Source organism: Cnephaeus nilssonii (genome assembly GCF_951640355.1).
Source record: "Cnephaeus nilssonii genome assembly, chromosome: 12".
Lineage (NCBI taxonomy): Eukaryota > Metazoa > Chordata > Mammalia > Chiroptera > Vespertilionidae > Cnephaeus > Cnephaeus nilssonii.
The window spans coordinates 36,712,501-36,734,824 of NC_137083.1; the positions used below are offsets into that span (position 1 = coordinate 36,712,501).

The 22,324-nt window shown below is 40.1% G+C and overlaps 1 pseudogene across 1 annotated transcript; it reads left to right on the forward strand.

The window, feature by feature from the left end:
- Nucleotides 1-3,741: 3,741 nt before the first annotated feature.
- LOC307107891 (ribosome biogenesis protein BRX1 homolog) lies at nucleotides 3,742-17,830 on the forward strand (annotated as a pseudogene). The gene is made up of 3 exons: nucleotides 3,742-3,818; nucleotides 13,910-14,634; nucleotides 17,537-17,830. The product of its transcript is annotated as a ribosome biogenesis protein BRX1 homolog (transcript).
- Nucleotides 17,831-22,324: the final 4,494 nt, after the last annotated feature.

Genomic DNA, 22,324 nt, shown 5'->3' on the forward strand with positions numbered 1-22,324 from the left:
GGCTGGGCAGCCGCCATCTAAGGCTTTCCTGCATCTCAGGCCAGCCCTGGGTGGCTGGGGGGGTGAGGGGACTGGGGGACTCTGGAGGCAGGTGTGCAGAGCGGCTGGACCTGTCTGGGGGAGGGCCTGGCCATGCCACATGCCTGCTGCCCTGGCAGGGCTGAGGGAACTGGGTGCCACCGTCTTGTGGCTGCGGGCACCGCCATCTTTGAGGGTGTTGCAGTCAATTAGCATATTCCCTCCTTATTGGCTGTGGGCGCTGCCACCTTTGTGAAGGCATGATGGTCAATTAGCATATTCCCTCTTTATTAGATAGGATATTATATATATACTATTTGACATGTAATGTTTTGCAGTAATGTAATTACCACACAAATCTTTCTTCTAATTAATTTCCTTTCAATGTGCATGAATCCATGTACCAGGCCACTAGTACTTATTCTAATCTACTGATATTTTGAGTTCATATATATATATAGTAAATCAGACTAATAAATAAACCTGTTTTCTTTATTATTTTTATTTCATTACATTTATGACTTCTCTGTTTACTTTCAGTATATAAGTTGTCAAATTATTTAAAATATTTGCAGCTACACGCACTACATGATCTTACAGATATATAACATATCCCAGTACCATCTGACTTTCAGTAGTCTCTATTTCTTAACAAAATTTGACATAAAACCTTACTGTTAGTCTGAATATAGATTAACTAGCAATGAATCATTATCAAATGAATTCATGGTACAAACTTGAATATCTATTCTGGGCTGTGAGCAGAACAAGTTTTCTTAAAACTCTCATTAAAATGGCTAATTGATTAGAGCACCAACACATCCAGCAAAGGGTCGCAGGTTCAATTCCCAGTCAAGAGCACGTACCCGGGTTGCAGGTTCCATCTTTGCCCCAGACAGGGTGCCTGTGGGAGGCAATCAATTGATGTGTCTCTCTCACATCAATGTTTCTCTTCTCTCTCTCTCTCTCCCTCTCTCTTTCTCTGCCTCCTACTATCCCTCTCACTCTCTTTAAAAATCAGTGGAAAAAAATCCTTGGGTGAGAATTAACACAAAAATCCTACCTAATAATAGACAAATATGCAAATTGATCGTACCTTCACTATGCCCGCGATTGGCCAGGAGGCGCGGGGGGGCAGGACTCAGGGTGGCTGGGGTGGCCGATTGGGCCGGCAGGACACTGAGCTCACGTCGCCAGCAGCAGCTCGAGCTCAGTGTCTGCACCATGGCTGTGCTGCGGCACAGAAGGGGCCTCTGGGGCAGTGAGCTCATGTCCCACCGCGGACCATCAAAAGCGGGGGAGCTGGGTGCCTGTCCACTCAGGCACCAGGCCTTTCAGAAGCCTCCATTGCGCCGGAGGCTTCTGAAAGGCCTGGTGCACCAGCGGACAGGCACCCAGCTCCCCCGTGATCGAAAGCGAAAGTGTGTAGGGGACCCTACATGTGCATGATTCAATCATGCACTGGGCCTCTAGTAAATAAATAAAATAATTCTTATTAAAATGGATGTAAACAGGAAATGGATGAATAATTTTCTACTATAATTTTAAAGTAATAATATACATTTTCAGCTCTTGACATGTAGGTTTACATGGCATTAGTCTAGCAACACTTGCTTTGCTAGTATTTAAGTTCTTTTTTGGTTTCTATGTCTTTTAGTTAAAACTAGAGGCCCAGTACATGAAATTCGTGCACTCGGGGGGGGGGGGGAGGGACCTCAGCCCAGCCTGCGCCCTCTTGGAGTCCGGGAGCCCTTGAGGGAAGTCCGACTGACGGCTTAGGCCCACTCCCCATGGGGTGCAGGCCTAAGCCAGCAGTCGGACATCCTTAGTACTGCCACAGAGGCAGGAGAGGCTCCTGCCATCGCCGCTGTGCTCGCCAGCTGTGAGCCTGACTTCTGGCTAAGCGGTGCTCCCCCTGTGGGAGTGCACTGACCACCAGGGGACAGCTCCTGTGTTGAGTGGGATTGGACTGAAACCAGCTCTCCGACATCCCCCGAGGGGTTCCGGATTGTGAGAGGGTGCAGGCCAGGCCAAGTGACCTCACCAGTGCACAAAAGGGGCCAGGGAGGGATGCAGGAGTTTGGCCTGCAGTGAGGGACCGCGGGAGGGCTCCAGGGTGTGTCTGGCCCATCTAACTCAGTCCCTATTGGCTGGACCCCACCAGCAAGCTAACCTACTGGTCGGAGCATCTGCCCCCTGGTGGTCAGTGCACGTCATAGCGAGCCGACGAGTGGCCTTAGCATATCATTAGCATATTACGCTTTGATTGGTTGAACGGACAACTGGATGACCAGACATCACATTAGGCTTTTGTTATATAGGATTTTAAATTGTTTTTTAGAGAAAGAGTGGAAGGAAGAAGGACAGAGAGCAAGAGAGAAACATGGATATGAGAGTGAAACATCGATCAACTGCCTCCTGCACAATCCCCACCAGGGGTTGAGCCCAGGCATGTGCCCCGATCAGGAATCAAAGTGTCAACCTTTCTGTGCATAGGATGACACCCAAGCAACTGAACCCCACTGGTCAGACCCCTATGTCTTTTTTTATGCTTACTTTCTCTTTGTTGCATTTCTCATTATGTTTTTTGAGTATTCTTATAAACAGTGTTTTGCATTCTGTATCTGTTATATTGCTTGCCTTCATTTGATTTCATTGTTTTTATGGAGTTTTCTGATATTTTTAATTTGAAACTTGTTTCATTATCTCCTTATTTTGGCTGCCTCTCTGTGTTTATTTCTACATATTAGGTAGATCAGCCATATGTTTCATTCTTGGCAGGGTGGCTTAATTTAGTGGGTTTCTTATGGGGCCCAGTAGCACCATCTCCCTCACTATTTGCTCCAGGTGCTCCAGAAGTCTCCTTTGTGTGGGTTGTGTGTGCCCTCCTGTTGCAGTTAGTTGAGCTTTGATTGCTAATGGAACATCAGTAAGTGGGACTGACCTTCAGGCTGATTGGCTGTGAGGATTGCCTACAACCAGTGCAGAGAGATTGACTTTAGTGGGCTGTGGAGCCTACCAAAAACACCATTTGGCTGTGTTGCTTGTGGAGCTAACCGGGTATTACTCTGTTGTGGTCTGTAGTCGGCCAAAAGGTATGTTGGTTTTTGGGCCTCTTGGGAGGGTCTCTGGTGCAGGCCAAGTTCAGCCACTGCCTGTGACTAGCTCAGGGCCACTTGATAGGAGCTGCAAGGTGATACGTGGTTGGCAGCTGCCCGTGCTGGACCTGGAGGCTTGTGGGAGAAACCCTGCTGTTAACCAAGGTTGGCTGCCACCCACTGTATCAGGCCTAGGGCAGTTCAGCAAAAGTCGTAGGGCATCCTGAGTCATGCCATTGCCTCTTGGCTACTCATAAGGTTCAGCTGCTGAAAGAGCCTTAGGTATTACATGAATTAGGTGAGGCAGGGTATCAGGTGTTTACCAGGGTGGAGCAAGTGGTGTTCCCCAGGTTAATGCAGATTCAGATTTGTCAAGTGATGTGCCTGGGACTACTAAGCAGAAGGCACAAAGCACATCAAAGTCAGCCTGGGGGTCTGTGAATCCTTGAGAGATTTTTAAGAAAGATTACAGTGCAGGCAAGGCCCTGCCCACTACCGAAATAGCCCCCAGTGGTGTGCAGTTTGGTTGGGCAGTGTCATCAGAGTGGAGCTAGTGGAGTTAACCAGACCACTGCCGGTCCAGATTTGGCTGGGAGGGGGCAAGGCTCTCCCTCCAACCCTCGCCATGAAGCCACACAACTCAGGTTTTCGCTATATGTCTGTGGTGCTTCCTGGACCACTGCCCTTTAGCTTAAGCCCAGCGTGAGTGCCCAGGTGTCAGTCTGTGCAAAGGGCCGTTTAAGATTATGCCTATGTTCCCAGCAGCCTTCCCTCTCACCTGGATGAATGGGGTTCCTGCTGAATTTCACAGCCAGTTGTGGCGGCTCCTCTTCCTGGTGCTCTGGGCTACAGAGCCCAGTATGAGCCTGGGCTTGCTGCTCAGAGAGAACCTGTGCAGCTGAGATATCCCTCTGGATTCTCAACCTCCACACATGGGTGTGGGGCCAGGCCCTTTCGAGTCTCCACCTCTACGACCAGTCTTGATGTGGCTTCCTCTGTATATCCTTACTTATAGGACTTCTGTTCAGCTAGCCTGGCCCCACCTGGCCTATATTGACTGAACCACCAATCACATGCACTCTGGCATGCAAATAACCTTATCTTGACTGGAATCCTTATTGTAAGAGCTATATAAAAAATAATCAATAAGCTCTCAACTAAGCCAAATAAGAAAAAAATAAAGAGACCATGCCTTAGTCAGTACAGGCTGCTACAAAGAAGTACCATAAACTGAGTGGCCTAAACAACAAACATTTATTTCTCATAGTCTGAAGGCTGGGAATTCCAAAATGAAGGAGTGAGCAGGTGCTTTGTCTGATGAGGGCCCACTTTCTACTTTGCAGATGGCCGTTTTCTGTTTTTGTATTCTCACATGGTAGAGAGTCGAGAAAGGAAACAAGCTGTCTGGGTCTCTTGTCAGAAGGACACACTTCTCATTCACAAGGGATCCATTCTCATTACCTAATTACCTCCCAAAGGCCCCACTTCCTAACATCATCGTATTGGGAATTAGAATTTCAACATAAGAACTTTGGAGGGACACAAACTTTCATTTCCTGTAAGACAGAAAAAACAGAAATCAGAAAAGAATGAGAAGATATTACTGATACCATGGAAATAAAACAGATCATATGAGACTACTATGAATAATTATACGTCAACAATGGACAATCTGGAAGAAAAGAGATAAAATTCTAGAAATATACCAAGACTGAATAATGAAAAAATATTTTTTTAAAAATCAGAGAAGACCAATAATTAGTAAGGGGATTGAATCAATAATCAAATATCTTCCAACAAAGAAAAGTCAATCTAAATCAGTTTTTAAAAATGAAAGTTCTAAAAAAAATTTTTAAAAAATGAAAGTTCTAGGATTTGTTGCATATACTATGGTGCTGTATGTAGTACACTTAAAAATTGTTAAGATAGTAGAATTTATGTTAAGTGGTTTTTGTTTGTTTTTAAAATATATTTTTATTGATTTCAGAGAGGAAGGGAGAGGGAGAGAGGGAGATAGAAACATCAATGATGAGAGAGAATCATTGATCAGCTGCCTCCTGCATGCCCCCTACTGGGGATCGAGCCCACAACCCGGGCAGGTGGCCCTGACCAGAATCAAACCCAGGACCCTTCAGTCCTCACGCCGATACTCTACCACTGAGCCAAACCAGCCAGGGCTGTTAAATGGTTTTTTAACATAATAAAAATAACCATAGATTAATAATATACACATCTTTTCAAGTTGGAAACAAAGATATTTTGTTAAAATAAGACAAGAAATCCGTCTCACCCTCAGTACAGGCTCCCAATCTAACACACTATACATATACTAGTTCCCAGTACCATCCTTACACCTGTAATAGAGGGCTCCTGCCCAGGACCTACACTTTACAGTGCCTACAATTTTAGGAATGCATCCACCCCCCAAAAAATATATATATTAATGAACACATGAGTAATTCTGTAACCCTAACATTTACTCTCATGATTAATGCTATTTAAGTCCAAAGGGAATATTTCTTCACTCTTCTTGCCCCCATATTTTGAAATTAGAAGCGTCTTAATCCAAACATCATGAGGGTTTACGAGAGTACCTTTGTTGACTTTGGAGAAAAAGTCTACACTGGGATATAGAGCAAATGTGAGGAGCAGAGCACTTAGGTAAAGGAAAACACAAACTAACTTGAATACCCTCTCTTAGAAAGCATGAATGCATTAGATTCTTGTGTAACAAAGTATGGTTTCCCAGTGGTTGCTAAATATACATTTTCTTGATTTTCTTTGTGTTCAATTTTAGTTCCTAAACTTGTTGAATTTTGCCCCCAGTTGAATTTTGCAATTATTGCACTAGACAAAGAGGAAAATTTAACAATATTAATATAATTTATATTATTGCTAAATATTCATATATAGACATGACATGACACATATTCTTTACAATTAAAGCCAGATGGATATTGAATGATACAATTGTGAATACTTTTATTCTTACAAAAAATTTTACAAATCTAAGTAAATTTTAGAAATAAAAAGTTCTAGCATTTTAAGTGAATATGGTTAAATATGGATATTTAGTCAGTATATTAAGTATTTTGCCTACTAGTTACTTTTGAAGACTTGAGAATTTAACTTCTGAGAACATATGAAAATAATTTTAGTATTTAATTTTATATTGATTTACTGGTGATTTAAAATATTATCAAATTTTATGCACGTTGAATATAATTTACTCTCTAAACATTGAAGCACAACAATATGGCAGGCAAATAAATATATACAGTAGTGATGACAATATGAATTTTCAACAAAATAGAATTTATTAAAAAATATGGTTAGAACTGATAAACCATTATGAAAACTACTAAAAAAGATGGGGAATAGGCAAATTATTTAAAAAAGAAACATACCTAAAACTAATGTACAAGTGGTTTAAAAAAAAAACTTTACCAATAATCAGAAATGCAAATTTAAAGTGACCATTTTTTTCACTTAAGAAATTATTAGATAAAATTAAAACTAATACTCAGTGCTGATAAGAAAATAATAAAATCAGCTGAGGAGAGAAGCCCAACCTCCTTTAAAAGCAAATTGTCAACATATATTTTACTTGAAAAATGTTTATGCCTTTTGATCTAGAAATTGCTTTTCAAGAAGTCTATCTTCAGTAAATTATCAATGTAATTTGTCACAGAATTTTTATGGAGCAAAATTTTGCAAACAGCCTAAATGTCCAAATTTTTAAATTATTTATAAATCATCTGATGCATCTGGAAGATGAGATATGCTACAATATTTAATTCTGTGCTCAATAAGTGTTTCTTACAGTTCTGGAGTCAGAAATCTAAAATCAAGGGATCCGCAGGCCTCCCTTCCTTCTGGAGGCCTCCAGATAATTTGCTTCCTAATTTTTTCAGCTTCTAGAAGCCACCTGCATCCCTTGGTTCTTGGCCCCTTCATTGAGTTATTTCAAACTCTCGCTTACTTCCATTGTCATGTCTCCTACTTCTCACTCTAATTCTCCTGCCTCTTCCTAATAAAGACCTTTGTTGATTAAATTCACTACACCTGCATAATCCAGGATAATAAGTCATCACAAGATCTTTAACTTAATCACACCTACAAGGTCCCTTTCTTATGTAAAGTAAGATTCACAGATTTGGGATTAGGATATGGACATCTTTGGGTGGCCATTATTCAGCCTTCCATTATGAAACGAATTCAAAATGAAGATGATATGTATACCTATTCCTCAAAGTAGTGGAACTGTATGTATGATATCCATTTATTTCCAAAATATTATCATAAGCACATATCTATACTAATAAAAGGTAATATGCTAATTAGATCGAATAGACTAGACGTCTTCCAGACATTCTTCCAGACAAAGCCGCGGCAGCTGCAAGGGCCGAGGGCAGGCAGCCAAGACAGCCAGGAGTGTCAGCAGCAGCTCGGTGATGGGGGCAGTGCCTTCTCCTATTGCCCGGTCACGGCAGAGGGAAGCCAGAGGCATCAGCAGTGGCGGGGTGATGGGGGCGGTGCCTTCCCCTGATTGGTCTGGTCGCCTCTCACAGAGGGAGGCCAGACTACAGCTTAGGCCCACTCCCCGAGGGCCTAAGCCATCAGTAGGACATCCCCTGAGGGCTCCTGGACTGTGAGAGGGGGCAGGCCAGGCTGAGGGACCCCCCCCATGCACGAATTTTCGTGCACCGGGCCTCTAGTAATGTTATAATCAACATTTTTCTATGTCAGCACCCAGAATCTTTCTAATTCTGACCTGCTTATATTGTCTTAAAAGCAGACGTTTTACTGTATTTAAAATCTTAAAATGATTTTCTCCATCTTAATGTATACTACATCAAAAATTTTACTTTTCAGATGTAACTAAGTTTGACTATCCAAAAAGAAAAAAATGTGTGAACACACACAGTTGCATATTTCTTTAAATATCACATATATAGTTTGACCTTACCCCAAATAACAAGTCTATTTCCGATGTATTATATCTTCTTGATCTAAATTAATACTTTAAAACTTGCATGAAAGTCAAAAGGTATCTTTCCTTGGTTTACATAAACAAAATAAATAATAGTAAATTTTCTATTTGCTATTTTTTCTAACTGCTAAAATATTACCAGCTGGTTTGCATTGATTGATCTTTGTAAATGCGTATGTTTAGTGGCTTGTGGAAAAATTTTAGATTCTATTTGTCATGTTGCCACATTAATTTAATGTTAGCATTAATTTAATACTGGGCATAGAGTAGCTTTATCAGTTATTTAAATATTATGTTTTCAAAAAATATAAATAAGCATAATAAGTTCTCATAATAAAATTGGGAAATATTGTGTCTTCATAAAGTGATAGTTTTGAAATAATTATCAATAGCTCTTTTTACTCTTTATCTATTTTGCAGAATTCAATTAGCTGGTCAAAGATTTTAGTTTTAATTTGAACCCCAAATATTCATAATCCTTACTTTGTATTACCTGCTGAATGTCATTCCTTATAAAGACATCAGTTATGAATATATTCCTGTACAATTTTGTGCCAAAGTCATTAAAATGATTTTCCTCTAAAAGTATCATTCAATAGTAATGTTGACAATTTCAATTATTTGTTAAACAGAAAGAAGAAAATCCAGCAATATTTTACTGCTCTGAATAATTTCTTAAGAGTATCCTATCTGAATTTGCTAATATCAATTGTAATAATCTGTTTCTTGTTGATTTGAAACAATGGTGTAACCTCTTCTCTCTGCCTTTGGATACTTCAATCCCATTTGATAACTGTGCCAAGCCATTATGCTGTGGGATTTATGAATTTCTAGGGTGGAAATACTTGAAAAAGTAATGGCCTTCATTTGGGTACTAAGTTATGCATCTCTTGGAGACTGTCTCATTTATAGTTTAGCCTCTTTCAGTACTAGTTTATCTTCATGTCTCTGTGTTATTTGGCCCTGCTTTAATTGACTTTCCCACTGCATATTTGAGAACAAAGTCATTAGAAAGTATATTCTGATTTTCATTCTAATTCAAGTTAGCTTCCATTTGGTTTGCTTTGAGAACATTTAATTGGTTCTTTTCAATAGCATTTATTATATCTGCCTGGTAGCATGGAGCTTTGACACACAGGGTGCCTAGATAACTCGAAGATCAATTGAAAATAGTTATTTCAATCAAATTCTACCAGAAAGAATTTATCCCTGGATGCTTACAATGAAGATTTTTAATTCCTTTCACCTTATAATTCTACTGAAAATATATTTTACTCCTTACGCTCTATTTTAGAGCTATTGTTCTGTTTAATTCTCTATCCTTTACCATCTTGGATCTAAAAAATACTTCTGAAACAAGTCATCAAGTTTGTCAATTAAATATCTATTAGCTTTATTTTATGTCAAGTAAAACCTGTAACCTGACTTACAGTATTTAATTTGGCTTGAAAATACTTGTATTTTTGGTGAGGATTTATTATATTATACTGATTTTCCCATAGCACATTTCATTATCAAATTTTGATGAGCTCATGGGAGTGGGTATCCAAGAATTCAAATGAATACATCATCACCTCCATGCTCTTGACTTGTCTTTTTGTTAGTTCTGCTAGCTTTGACTACTTTAGTCATACATTAAAGGCCCTTAGAACTGCCCCTGACCCTGGCCATGACATCCAGTGAACTTCTAGACTGTAATTTTTTTAGACTGTAATCTTTTTAAATTTTATTTTATTGTTTAAAGTATTACATATAGTAGTACATATATCTCCTTTTTATCCCTTTTGACCTTCCCCCAGCCTCCCCTACTCCCTGACACATGCCCTCATCCTACCCCCCCGTGTCTTGTGTCCATTGGTTGTGCTTATATGCATGCATACAAGTCCTTTGGTTGATCTCTTTCCCCCCTCAACACTCCCCAGCCTTCCCACTGTGATTTGAGAGTATGTTTGATGCTTTACTGCCTCTGTATATATCTTTTTGTTCATCAGGTTATAATGTTCTTTATTTTCCATAAATGAGTGAGATCATGTGGTATTTTTCTTGCATTGCCTGGCTTATTTTACTTAGCATAATGCTCTCCAGTTCTATCCATGCTGCTGCAAATGGTAGGAATTCCTTCTTTTTTATAGCAGCATAGTATTCCATTGTGTAGACGTACCATAGTTTTCTAATCCACTCATCTGCTGATGGGCAATTAGGCTGTTTCCAAATCTTAGCTATGGTGAATTGTGCTGCTATGAACATAGGGGTGCATATATCCTTTCTGATTGGTGTTTCTAGTTTCTTGGGATATATTCCTAGAAGTGGGATTACTGGGTCAAATGGGAGTTCCATTTTTAGTTTTTTGAGGAAACTCCATACTGTTCTCCACAGTGGCTGCACCAGTTCTCATTCCCACCAGCAGTACACAAGGGTTCCTTTTTCTCCGCATCCTTGCCAGCACTTATTGTTTGTTGATTTGTTGATGATAGCCATTCTGACAGGTGTGAGATGGTACCGCATTGTCCTTTTGATTTGCATCTCTCAGATAATTAGTGACTTTGAGCATGTTTTCATATGTCTCTTGGCCTTCCTTCTGTCTTCTTTCGAAAAGTTTCTATTTAGATCTGTTGCCCATTGATTTATTGGATCATTTGTCTTCCTAGACTGTAATTTGATGTGAGATCCTGTCAATACCCAGTCACTATGAAACCCTTCACCCTGCCTCTGGTTTAGCATAAGCTCTTTCAGCCTGGACAGTATAAGAGGCCCATAACATATTTGCAATTTTAAATATTTCTACTTAAATATCAGCTTCCCCAATTCTGTTAGTTTATTTATTCACTTATTTATTTACTTAAAGGTAATCTACTAAGTAATATAGGCAGTAGAGTAAATTTATTTTCATCTCCTTTTAAACATTAAAACTTTACATTGTTACAAATGTATTCACTATAGATGTAATGCAAAAAATTTTATTTACTTTTTAAATTTAAATTCATGAATAAATAATGATATACAAACGTATATTACTTTTTATTAATAGATATAAGCATGGACATAACATTTACTTTTATAATTGTTTGCTATAAAGTTGTTTGCTTTTTTTTAAGTCCACAGTATTTGCATCTAGCCTTTTTGAAATACAGGAGTGAATCAACAATCCTATATAATAAAAGCCTAATATGCTAAGTGTCCAGTCATCCAGTTGGCCATTCAACCAATCAAAGCATAATATGTTAATGATATGCTAAGTCCACTCAACTGCTGGCTATGATATGCACTGACCACCAGGGGGCAGACACTCCCACTAGTAGGTTAGTTTGCTGCTAGGGTCCGGCCAATCAGGACTGGGCAAGAGGGCCGGTCACACCCTGGAGCCCTCCCCCAGTCCCTTCCCAGCTGGCCAACCTCCCGCGTCCCTCCCCAGCCCCAATTGTGCACCCATGGGGTCTCTCAGCCTGGCCTGCACCCTCTCGCAATCTGGGCTGAGGGATGCCCCCCCCTGCCCTCGAGTGCACGAATTTCATGCACTGGGCCTCTAGTAGACTACAAGGCCATTATTTATTCATTCATAAAATATAGAAATTCTAGGTTATATAATGTTTCAAGGTAAACATTACTTTGATGGATGCTTCTGTTTAGCAACTTGTGAATAACTACTTGGGAATTTTATTAGTCTGTTAAATGTATAAAAATTGCATGAAAAATGTTAAGTAGAAAAATCTTTTCCATCACTTTAAAAACATAATTCTTATAATACAAAAATAATTTACATTGAAAAAAATTTAAACTTTACTATTTTTCTCCTAGATTTAAAAAAATGATTTAAAATTTTGGAATATATATATATATATATATATATATATATATATATATATATATATAGTATATTTGTGCTATTCAGATATATTAAACAGTCAATTAAAAATGTGATTTATGACAAAACGTGCTTTTCTAATAGGAAGATGCTTAAAACTTGGAAATATTTTGCGTTATTATTTAACATATTCATTTTTTATTTTAGAGTAGATGGCTCAAACCATATCTGAAGTCAAGCAAGAAATACTTTAAAATGGAAAATATTTAATATCTCAATATTAGATCAATTTACATAATTATATTTACATTAGTAACACTAACTACTAGTCTTGTAACACCTGCATCATCTTTTTAAAACCTTTGTTTAATAGAAAAAGTATTACTCCAAATATATGAAATTTGATTAAAATAACCATAAGTACTGTCCTTACTAAATACAAATGTGCAAGGAGGCCAAAGCAGTAGACGATGTTATGCAAATAATCAGATACTATGACATGGTACAGTATGAAATGGCAGAGTACTGAGAAATGAGTCGGGGCCTGGAGATGTGTAAGGAGTTCCAATTCTATTCTAGTGACATGAGAAGATAATGAAGAAGCTAAGTACTGTACTTTCCGGGGTATAAGACGACTGGGCGTGTAAGATTTTCCTGGGTTAAAAAGTCATTTTATACGCTGGAAAATACGGTATATTGGACTATATTGATGGGATTAGATATAATGTATTAGATATATTGGACTACCATATTTTCCGGCATATAAAACGACTTTTTAACCCAGGAAAATCTTATACGTCCAGTCGTCTTATACGCCGGAAAATACGGTATGTGAGTGATAATCAGTTTCATGTTTTAAATATATTACTCTGTTCTGTGGAAACAAATCAATGCACCAAAGGACATACAGACTTGAATGACAAATAACAATAACTTACAGTTTGAGCTTTATATGTAGACACACATTCTTTGCAATGTTCCTAAAGTCTGAAGGACAAATGTAGCAGCATTTCAACACTGTTCCTTACATACATTTTTCCAAAGTTTGACTTAGAAATAGAAGAATATATTTTAGATTGCCATAGATAGAAAATTAAAATAATCTGGTGTGTTTTGTAACCAATAATTAATATAATATAATCAATTATGCTAATAGCTAAATGTAGATATTATAATGTTAACAGTTATGAACCATTGATAAGGCTTTTCAATATTGAACACAAACAATGAATATGCTTCTGAGTGAGATATGATTTATTAGATGAAATTTTTCTTGAAAATGTTACCTTTGATGTGTATTTTTATGTAATGCCTTCAATACAAGAGAATATTTAGAATAAACTGTTTTACTAATTTACTTACATGACGTCATGGAGATCTGTTTTCAGGATAGTCATCAGTTGTAATCAGTTCTCTCTCATACATAGGCAACTTACTTCCTGAGAATGAAAGAGTATAACTGATCATGGAAGATTGCTGGCATTTTTCTAACAACAAAGTGGGCTATATTTTCCCAGAAATGGTTCAATTCATGCCACCAGTTTGAGAAGGTTTTATTAAGGGCAAGTAAGGTAAATCATCAGAAGCTTGTTAAGTGTTCCTTATCTCCCTCTTTACTGGAGAAGATAATTATTCAGAAAACATCCTTGGTTCAAGGGCGGATTAAGTTTTGTGGAGCCAATATAAGAAAAAAACAATATTATGAACAAAACATTTGATAGAAGCATAAATATTTACACTAAGAAGAGAAGTCACATATAAAAATTAACTAAAGCGTGACAAATATCACAAAAATTAAAAAAATCTAAGAGATAAAGTAATAATATTGACATATCTCTAGTATATTACTTGGCTGCATACTCTTTAATCACCTCTTCATGTGACACTGATTTCATGAAATCGTTTTCCATCAAGTGAACAGAAAGATAATTATTCTATCTACCAGTGTTGTTAAAAAATATTGATAGACCAAGAGGAAGCAGCATAGAGGTCTGGCAGTCCCCCAGTCCCGTTGAAGAGGCCGAGAAGGAACAAAAAAGATGCCCCGCCTCCAGCTAAGCAGCGTGACAAGGCAGAGGAGGTGAAGGAAGAAGACAGAAATCGCACCCCAGGCCCCTTTTGCAAGGGCAAGTGGAAAAATAAGGAACAGATTCTCATCTTTTCTTCCAGAGGAATATATTTCAGAACAAGGCATTTAATGCAAGACTTAAGAATGCTGATGCCTCATTCTAAAGCAGGTACTAAAATAGATCGTAAAGTTATTTGTGATTAATGTGGTTTGTGACATGAAAGACTGCAATAAATGTATCTATTTTGAAGGTAAGAAGAAACAAGATCTCTATATGTGGCTTTCATAGTCACATCATGGACCATCTGCTAAATTCCTAGTTCAAAATATTCAAACCTTCCCTGAACTAAAGATGACTGGAAACTGAAAGGTTCTCGGCCCCTTTTGTCTTTTGACCCTGCTTTTGATGAGTTACCACATTATGCTTTGTTTAAAGAACTCTTAATTCAGATCTTTAGTACACCACGCTACCATCCCAAAAGCCAACCATTTGTGGACCACGTGTTTACTTTCACTGTTTTGGATAATAGGATATGGTTTTGGAACTTTCAGATCATAGAAGAAGATGCTGCTCTTGTAGAAATTGGACCTCATTTCATCTTAAATCTCATAAAGATTTTCCAAGGAAGTTTTGGAGGACCAACTTTATATGAAAACTAGAGGCCCGGTGCATAAAATTCGTGCATAGTGGGGGGGGGGGGCGGTGTCCCTCAGCCCGGCCTGTACTCTCTCCAATCTGGAAGCCCTTGGGGGATGTCTGACTGCCAGTTTAGGCCCGATCCCACAGTCAGACATCCCTCTCACAATCCAGGACCACTGGCTCCTAACCACTCACTACTGCCTGATCACCCCTAACCATTCTGCCAACCAGCCTGATTGCCCACAACTGCTCCCCCCCCTGCTGGCCTGATCACCCCCAACTGCTCTCTCCTGATTGCCCCTAACTGCCTCTGACTCAGCCCCACCACCATGGCTTTGTCTGGAAGGACATCCAGAAGGTCTCTGGAAGGTCTCCTGGTCTAATTAGCATATTACTCTTTTATTAGTATAGATGTTATCCCAATAAATTTAATAAAAATTGTCTGCAAATTATGCTGACACCGGAAGTGAACCACTTATCAATTTTATTTTAATCATCTCAATTGGTGTACCCTGTAGGTGTAAAATTTGGCTTCCACACTGTCAGCATTTCTTGGGGACCAGACTTCAGAGACTTCATAGATAGTTCTGAGGTCTTTGGCCTTGCTCTGAAGTTAGTGGCTGCCCAAGTTTATCACTCGAAGTGGTGAATTTTTCTACATTGTCTTGGTCTTTTTCTGGATCATTTTTATTCAGTTCCTCATTTGGCCTGTGATAATGGCCACATATTGTTGGCTCTACAGCTTTCGTAGGTTTTCTTGAAGGGGTAGGAATTTTTGGAAAGGCTCATTTCCTTGAACTCCCTTAAAGACATCTTTTCACCCCCGTGGGTGTCTTTAGTACCTGGAAGAACAACAGAGTGAGCACAGAAGGACATTGGTTTGTGAGGAAATGGCTGGGATGAAAGGGGAAAAAGTATGGGTTGAGGATGGAATCTGCCAGGCAAGACCAGGGAGTCTTGGGAATATGCCACTGAAGAGGAGGAGGAGAAGTTTGGGTGTGGTCCTTTCATCCTGGACACTGGACCTGGGTTAACAGGGCTTCTTCCTCTCTTTTACCTTCTTTTGGTGAATGGGGTTGGTTGTTACATAACTGTGCTAGGGGTTTGTGGTTTCCTGGTCATCTTCACCATATCAAAATTTCCCAGGGCCCTACCCCAGGCCTCCTGAACATATGTTTTTCTCTAGGACAATGAGGGGCCACACACCCTAGGCTTTAATTAATCAGGAAGCCTGTCCTCCAGCTAATGGTAGCTCTGAGAGAGAAACTTAGACATCATAAAGCACCATCCTGGCACTTCCATGGGGAGGGGTGAGGAGGCCAAGATGTTTTGGTGAGAGAAAGGGGGCATTTCTTTAGCACCCCTAAGCCTTCTCAAACTTATTGACTCCATGTTCAATTCTGATGGGTCACATGGTAGGGAGATGATGCTTCCTCCAAACGTTTCCCTAGGCCACCCATTTCAGTGTTCATTGTTCTTTCTCATCCTTCACCATTAGCTAGTTTTCGTAAGATTTACCTAAAATCTTTTCAAGGTAATGTGACTGTCTCTGTGGAGATGTGAATCATCCTGCTTCCCTAGTACAGGTTGCTCTTATGAATCTTGAAAACCATTCACTTCTTGCCTACTACCAAAGAAATTTTCCATCTCACCCCCCTTTTTCTACTGTCCATGTGGCTCTCCCCAGCTTTCTGTTTTCAAGGTAGAAATCAGGCAATAGAGTTGCTCAACTGATTATCTTAGCTTTGTTTAAAATCTTGGGGGTGATCATAGTAGGTATAGTATCTAGATTTGGGGTTTAACAGTATAAGGTGAATGAGGCAGGAATTTAAATTCCCGAAGTTGGGCTTCCTGTTTATATGTTGAAAATTGCACCTTCTCAGGGAACTCGGGTAGTCAGACCCTTGGTCTGAGGATTGCAGACTCAGGTTCATAGAGGACAGGAGGCCCAGGCCTGTCAAAGTATGGATCAGAGGGAGGGCTAAAGGACCCTACAGAATCCATCTCAGGCCCTGCCATCGGGCTTTGGAATTGCTGGGCTTGGTTCCAGATGTGACGTACACTGACTTCCTGCAGAGGACTCAGGGCAGTGAGGCCTTGATCTGAGGCCTTGGGTCAACAGAGAGAGGATCCCAGGACCTGCCAGGGCTCAAGGTGAGGAACATGAGGGAGGAGGGAGGGAACCTGGACCCTAGAACAGAATCATCCCACCCAGGGCGGGGTGATGACAACAGGTGATTTCTGCATCCAGGTCTCAGAGACTCGGGGGCTTTGGTACAGGGAGCGGGACCTCAGATACGCAGAGGACCAGCCCAAGTCCTGCCAGAGCCAAGGTGAGAACCCTGAGCAAACAGTAATGGGACTCTGGACACCACAACAGAGGGGACCCCATCAAGGCCCTCCCCCGCTGTAAGCCCTGGGAGTCCCCAGAGTGGGATGACAACCATAGACAATTTCTGCATCGGGTCTCAGAGATTCTGGGGCTTTGGTATAGGGAGCAGGAACTCAGATATGCAGAGGACCATCCCAAGTCCTGCCAGAGTCAACATTAGGATGTAGAGACCCTGGATCGCATAACAGAGGGGACCCCACAGAAGCCCACCCTTACTGTCAGCCCTGGGAGTCCCCAAGGCAGGATGACCACACACAGTGTTTCCTGACTTCCACAAATGGGTCTGAGAGATCCTGGGAACATGGTATCAGGAAAGGGCCTCTAGTGCACAGAGGGGAGGGCCCAGGTCCTGCTGGAGTCAACCACCGAGGCAGCAGCAAGGTCGTTAGGCCTCCACTCAGTCTGGCCAGAGGCTAAAAACCTCGCTGTGCCTGCCTCGCCCTTCCCTGCCCACCCCCCACCCGGTGTTCTGTAGAGCCTTCAGTTGTTTTGGATGTTACGGACCCTGGATCTTTATATATATAGATCCTCACTACCAGTCACCAAACATGCATTAGTGTGTCATAAGATTCATCACACCTGCAAAATACAAGGAGAAACAGCAAGTTAAAGAGGTGCAGAAACTGAGAAAGAAAGAACCAGACTATCCTTCCACATGAACCCACTGCAGGTGTTTTTGTTACACCAGCCGAGGAAAAACCTATAGAAATACAGTGGGTAAAACCAGAGCAAAACGTTGATTTGAAAGCAAGAAAGAAAAGGGTTTGTAAAAGACAAAGAAAAATGAAGCAGAAGGTGAACAGTGGAAATGCAAGATGAATCATTGAATAACTAATTTTTCAGTTATTTTATATTTATTTTATATTCAACTAGAGGCCTGGTGCACGAAATTCTTGCACGGGGGTGTGTGCCCAGCCTGCACCCTCTCCAATCTGGGACATCCCTCTCACAATCCAGGACTGCTGGCTCCCAACTGCTCGCCTGCCTGCCTTCCTGATTGCCCCTAACTGCTTCTGCCTGCCAGCCTGATCACCCCATAACCACTCCCCTGCCAGCCTGATTGATGCCTAACTGCTCCCCTGCCAGCCTGATTGCCCCTAACTGCCCTCCCCTGCAGGCCTGGTCACCCCTAACTGCCCTCCCCTGCAGGCCTGGTCACCCCTAACTGCCCTCCCCTGAAGGCCTGGTCCCCTCAACTGCCCTTCCCTGCAGGCCTGGTCACCCCCAACTTCCCTCTTCTGCCAGCCTGGTCACCCCTAACTGCCTTCCCCTGCAGGCCTGGTCCCTCCCAAATGCCCTCCCCTGCTGGCCTGATCGCCCACAACTGCCCTCCCTTGCAGACCTGGTCCCTCCCAACTGTCCTCCCCTGCTGGCCATCTTGTGGCAGCCATCTTGTGTCCACATGGGGGCAGCCATCTTATGTGTTGGAGTTATGGTCAATTTGCATATTACTCTTTTATTAGATAGGATGTGTAAATACTCTTATTATTCAGAACTATCTTACATCTAATTAGTGTGGCATTTAAAAGAAAAAATTAAAATCTTGTGCCTTCAGTAGTACTGTTTTTCTAAATAAAATATCACTAGAACTAAAAAAATATTGATAGTTGGGGTTTGTAAAATATGTATTACAATTTACATAGAGATGTTTACATTATTGCTTAGTTTGGTGTTCTACAAACACAAGAACACTGGTAAATTATATTTTGTACAATTTCCACCATAAAAGAAAAAATGCATGGTATTATTTTAACTTTATCCTCCGCATTTTTAAATATATTTCTCACAGAAATTTTCAATTGGCAAGGCATCAAAGAGATCTATTCTTCTGCTCAAAATTTTGACATATTTGAATGCTGGGTTTTCCACAGACCAACTTTTGGTTTTGTACATTTTAAAATCCATTACTTTCTCTTCCACTACTCAAATATTTCTAGTACTTAGCACCCTAAGGTATTAATGATCAGACCTCTGGACTTGTCACTTAAGTGGAGTGAGTCAACAAGTGGGTAATAGAAGTTTTCCTGAACAGCATTATACATGAATGGCTAAAAATAACTGCTGTGAAAGTGATTACAAACCATATATAAAGTCCAGTAAATCCAAATACCTCAATCATTTAAAATTCACATTGGCTGGATCCCTAAAAATGGCCATTTTTAGCCAGCATGAAAGAGGGGAATTCAGAAAGGAAAATGACTGATTGTAGCAAACATGTATTTGTGGGTTTTTTTTTTTAATTTATAAAAACATATGATCACTGAACACATAGTAAAAATTGCCTTCACAGGATGTGGTTGTATCATTCTACAATACATACAAAAATTTTATGAGTATTCCTCACCACCCAAAATAATTGCCCCTTTTCCTTGCCTCTTCAAGAGGTAGTAAGCTCTGTACTCCCCCTTCCACCCCAAAACACATCATTAGGAGACCTGAAGTGCTGCACTATACAGCACTTAAAATAAAATAATTTAATTTAGGTTTTCCTATACCATGCCATTCCTCTTAAACTGTTCTTTTGCTTAAAGATGCTTATTAACTAACCACTTAGATTATTCATCTGTTTGCTGCAAGGAGTATTGATATACTCTCCTATCCTTCGGTTTTTACCTTAAATGTAACTTCCACATCAAGTCATTTTCCAACCATTGTATTGGTGCCATTTTTCCCCTATTGGAGTGCTTCATTAATATCTGTCACAACATGTATCCAAATTAATAATTATATATTTACTTGTTCATTTACCAAAAGCCCCCTGGTTCTAAAGACAGTGCCTACCACATAATAGGTACTAAATAGTATTTGTAATAAAATCCCATAATGAGGTAAATTCACCCAGGCCCTAATGCCCAAAAAAGTGAGGTTAAGTTCTTACATTTGGAGGGAGGGATGGGACTGGAACAGAGGGTAAGTTGAAAGGCTAGCCACAGGTTGTGGGACAGGCAACCCTATCTCACAAAAGGTGTCTCTTGACCTTCCCAGCATGTCTCCCAACCTGTTCTCCTTGCACCAGAAAAAAACAGTGGGCACCAAATAACTGTAAGATTACTAAATGCATTGCTACTTTTACAGATGTTTCATCACAGCCACAAGAACAAGCATTAATTCCATTGACAGCTAAGCCAGTGTGCACATCTGATACCAGGTAATGCCAAACCACAGTTGGAATCAAAATTCTTGGTAGGTGTGTTAGACCATAAGCACTTTTAGTCTTATTAAATTTGCAATAATGTGATCTGGCATTTATACGACTAGATTTTCTGGATCCCATTTACTGCATTCTATTGCATGAATGAGTGAAAAAACTCATTTATCAGTATTTCTCCAATCTCAAATAATATTTATGATTAAATAAGGAATAAAATCAAATTTTTAAAAACTGAACTTAAACTTACAGTGTTTTGAGAGAAATAAAATAATTTAACTTTGTAAATAGAAAATTAACTATTATCAAAATATCTTACATTATTTCTTTCTTAGGAAGAATCATTTTCAACATACTGGGAATTAAATGTTCTAGGAAATTCAATATCTGTTTCTATTTTTACACATTTCTTTTTATAAAGTTTAGAAAGCAAGTTTACATCCATTAAGTCATTTGTGTGTAAAAGCCTTATGAAATAAGTCTACTTATATGGTAAGTAGACTCATCAACATTAAGTCCATTCCTCTTTTCTCTTATTTCTTATGTATTAAAGCTAAAAGTTAATCTTCCTACACAACCTTGCATCTAGTGCAGGCCATGTGCCAATCCAACCAAAGGAAGTATATAGAAGTCCTAGGGATTTCAGGAAAGTGTGTTTCTTTATACAACACCTTGCTCCTTCTCCTCCATTACTTTTTCATCTTGACTGGAATGTAGCCATAGAGAGTGGAGAAAACAAAGCAGTGATATTTCAATGATGAAAAGAAGTCTCAGAATCTCTAAGACTTTGACCCTGAAATCCTTGCGACGTTGAACCAAGGCCAACAACTGCCTGCTTCTTGGCATCTTGTTGCATGGTAATTAAATACATATCAAGTTTATTTAAGCCTCATTTAAATTGAATTTCAATTTATAGATGGGTAAACTAAAGTTCAGCATCACTTGCACAAGTTTACACAAAGAATAAGGGATATAGCCTTGACCTAAATCAGGATGTTGAGGGGGAGGGTGGAAGGGAAGTACCCCATTCAACAGTTGATAATCTAAGAGAAAAACAAAACTTGCATTAAAAGTAATATATTGAAATATGTGATAATTTATTAGTCTTGGTGGTTTAATAAAAATAGCAAAACCTTTTTGTGAAGTTAAAATGTATCAGTCACTTTTCTAGCCACTTTACATACATTAACTCTTTTTATTCTCAGCATAATCCTATTAGATAGATGCTCTATTATGCAGAGTTTAAAGGGGAGAATATTGAAGGTATGAGAGGTCATGAGTCTTAAAGTAACTTGTCATAAGTGATACAACCAATAAGTGACAGAACTGGCATTTAGACTCTGGTAGTCTGGCTTCAGTGATTATGCTTCTAGCCATTACCTCACACTATTTCTCACTGGTCTGTTTATGTCAGTTTTAATGAAGTACATATTTCATCCTAATTTTAGGATAACATTAAACTTGAGGAGTTAAAAAAATTTTTTCAGATGTAATAAAAAGAGAAAAAACATTAACACTTACATAGCACTTAGTATGCTCCAGACACTGTTCCAAGTAATCCTATATAATAAAAGCCTAATATGCTAAGTGTCTGGTCGTCTGGTTGGCCATTCAACCAATCAAAGTGTAATATGCTAATGATATGCTAAGGCCACTCAACCACTCTCTATGATGAGCACTGACCACAAGTCAACCAGTTGACCAGTTGCTATGACGTGCTCTGACCACCAGGGGGAAGACGCTCCAACCACTAGGTTAGCTTGCTGCTGGGGTCCAGCTAATTGGGACTGAGTGAGACAGGCTGGACACACCCTGGAACCCTCACATGGCCAATCTCCTGTGTCCCACCAGCCCTGATCATGCACCGGTGTGGTCCCTTGACTTGGCCTGCGCCCTTTCGCAATCCGGGACCCCCTCAGGGGATATCAGAGAGTCAGTTTCGGCCCGACAGCAGAATGACTGGTCGCTATGACATGCACTGTCCACCAGGGGGCAGATGCACAACACAGGACCTGCCCCCCGTGGTCAGTGCACTCCCACAGGGGGAGCGCCGTTCAGCCAGAAGCCAGGCTCACAGCTGGTGAGTGCAGCGGCAGTGGCGAGAGCCTCTCCCACCTCTGCTGCAGCACTAAGGACGTCTGACTAACGGCCGTCAGTCAGACATC